Raw genomic sequence first — 3,613 nt, forward strand, 5'->3', positions numbered from 1 at the left:
ATGTTAGTTATAATTATTTAGGGTTTCCACAGGATTTTAGTGTATTGCTAAAAAACCTTTTACTATAGTACATGGTCATGAGAAAATTTCACCTAAAATGAAAAGGATAAAATTCTCTATTTTTATAATTTTTTTCTGATACATATACATGTTTTTATGTTGTTGTAGCAAGTTTGAGATGATTCCAACAAAAATTAGATTTTTATGAATTTTAAAATTTACTCAAAAATCGGGCAGAAGTCCCTGTACTATAGTACAGGGTCTTTGGCCAAATTTCGCCAAAAATGAAAAGGAGAAAATTCTCAATTCTTATAATTTTTTCTGATACATATACATGTTTTTATGCTGTGTAGCAAGTTTGAGATGATTCCGACAAAAATTAGATTTTTTATAAATTTTAAAATTTACTCAAAAATAGGGCAGAAGTCCCTGTACTATAGTACAGGGTCTTTGGCCAAATTTCGCCAAAAATGAAAAGGAGAAAATTCTCAATTCTTATAATTTTTTCTGATACATATACATGTTTTTATGCTGTGTAGCAAGTTTGAGATGATTCCGACAAAAATTATATTTTTTATAAATTTTAAAATTTACTCAAAAATAGGGCAGAAGTCCCTGTACTATAGTACAGGGTCTTTGGCCAAATTTCGCCAAAAATGAAAAGGAGAAAATTCTCAATTCTTATAATTTTTTCTGATACATATACATGTTTTTATGCTGTGTAGCAAGTTTGAGATGATTCCGACAAAAATTAGATTTTTTATGAATTTTAAAATTTAATCAAAAATCAGGCCGTAGTACAGGGTCTTTGGCCAAATTTTGCCAAAAATGAGAAGGAGAAATTCTCAATTTTTATAATTTTTTCTGATACATAGTCATGTTTTTATGCTGTGTAGCAAGTTTGAGTTGATTCCGGTCAGAATTGGATTTTTTACAATTTTTAACCATACAATACATGTACATGTATATAATACATGTACATGTATGTAGTGCTCGTGAAGCTCATGCTGTTTAGCTCACTTAGCATGCTTTGTTGGAAACCCTGGCTATTTTCTAATTATTATTTAAATTAATGTTAATTTTAAAATTATATTTTATTTTTTACTTTATTAGCAATCAGTCCAATAAGAGTTCCATTAGAATTAGCTTGTCCTGATACCACATTTACAAAATGATGAATGTATTGTGATACTGATTTAGTGCAAATAAGCTTGGGCTCTCTATAAAATAAATAATAAAACAAACAGATATACATGTACATGTACGTGTACATGTATGTATATGTACATGTACATGTATAAAGCTTAAAATATCCGTTATTATACAGTACCTTCGTTTGAGGTCAAACACTTTAAAATTTCCGTCAGCAAAAGATATCACCAAATGATGTCCGGACACTCTTAAATTAGCCCCACCCACTTCATTAATATCCAGTGACAACTTATTCTTCAAAACACCCTAATATAAATAATTTTTACACGTAAAATTTTTATATTAATATCTTGGTGATACAGTAATATTAATTATTAAAATAATGTTGATAATAATATCTCAGTAATACATGTGCATTATGGTGTTAAAAATAAAGCTGATATTAATATCTCTGTGATAAAGTATTAATTAAAAACACATTAAAAATACTGTAGAGTGCCTTTTTTTCAAGGGCTGCGGATTTCATGATTTTTTGAAGATTCGCAAAAAATCACTTGCCCAAAGTCAAATTAATACAGTATAAGACGGCATAAATCCACAAAAATTAAATTTGCAAAAATAGATTTTAAAGCAAATTTGCAAAATTTACAGCCCTCGAAAAGAAGGCGTCCTACAGCATCTTACCACTACACTGTGAATGCAGAGCTCTCCATCTTGGACAGTATAGACATTAGTCTCGTATAAAACAACTGATCTAGCCGATGAATTAAAACAACCTGAAATTAACAAAAATAAAATAAAATAAAAATAATACCGTAAATGTTCAAATAAAAGCCCGGGCATTTATTTCTTTCCAGGGCAAAAAATAGCGTAAAATAAAAAAGAAAAAGTAAAAATGGGATTTGAACCCAGAACTCTAAATTTAATGCACTCAGCTTAACAAGTTAGGCCATTTGGGACACTCTAAAGGTTGTGGTACTTCTATTGAGTAAAATATGCGTATTTATACTTGGAGATTCTTAGTACCAGGCATTCATTCAAGCCTGGCCTTTACTTGAACATTTATGGTACTCTAATATACATATTAGATCCCTTACCAATAAAATTATAGTTTCCTTTATTAAAAGCTAAAGAGTAGAGGTATACTTTGGCTCCATCCCAAAGTGCTATATGATCAGGGGACAGAGTTAGGCCACTGATCATGACATCAGTTGACATTCTAATGAGAGCAGGGCTTGAATGAGACTGGACTACAACACTGTTGACTGTCAGTTGTACTGCTGATACCTGTAGAGTATGATGCCATAAAAGTGGAATATTCTAAAGTAACTTTAATTTTATGATAAAAAAGGGTAAAATTAAAACCAGTTAATTTTTTGTAAGTTCTATTAATCTATAGTAGCTCATGGGTAAGCTGTAAAATTAAAAACACGTAATAATTTTAAAATTAAATAATAAAGGCAGTGAAATATTGTGACAGAAGCAAGTACATGTACTGTACAAATAGAATATGGGAAAATATAGAAATAATAGATATGTATAATTCAAGTATCTCTTTACCTCTTCACAATAGTGAGACGACACTGCGTGTTCTTTGTGAATATTCACACTGGTCCCATTACAGGTAGCTAGCAAATGTTTACCGGAACCCCACTGGGGGATAAATATAAAATCACCAGACAACACACTAAAATAACATACTGATATACAGCTGACCGGCCCCTTGGCAATAATGAATGTGTTCAGGTCCCATTGGCTGGTCTCTTCATTTCTGGACCATATGAGAGACTTTCCTTTATTAGTAACTGCAAGTAATAAACCTACAGTAGAGGAAACAACTAAACAATGCTATCAATCAGAAAATGTAATGGTAAATTCTCTTAGCCATTTTTGATAAAATGGGCAACTTTAAAAATTCGTAAAAAATCCAATTTTGATTGGAATCAGCTCAAACTTTCTACGCAACATAAGTACATGTGTATACATGTATATATCAGAAAAAAATTATAAAATGAAAAATTCTCTTCAATTTCTGGTAAAATTTGGCCAATGACCCTGTACTATAGTACAGCCGATCTTGGAGCAGCTTTTAAAATCCATATATTATACTATTACTACTATTTAATACTATTACAGTACATACTGTACGTACCATTATTAGCATCATATTTGATGCTGCAGACAATATCCATTTCATTATCATCCATTTGACAATAATCCTTCAGCAACAACGAATAATTATCATTCTCAATTGTATCCCAAAATCTGCAGAAAGAAAGAGAGAGAGAGAGAGAGAGAGAGAGAGTAAAAAGAAAAGAGAGAGGAGAAGAAGAAGTACATCTATGTTATCATACATGTGCATGTACCTAATGGCCGGCTCTTGTGAGCAAGTGGCCAGCACTCCAGGCAGTGTCCATATCATATTAGAAACAGGACCATCTCCTGATATCATTGCCTGGAG

Source organism: Amphimedon queenslandica, unplaced genomic scaffold, assembly GCF_000090795.2.
Source record: "Amphimedon queenslandica unplaced genomic scaffold, v1.1 AMPQUscaffold_13490, whole genome shotgun sequence".
Lineage (NCBI taxonomy): Eukaryota > Metazoa > Porifera > Demospongiae > Haplosclerida > Niphatidae > Amphimedon > Amphimedon queenslandica.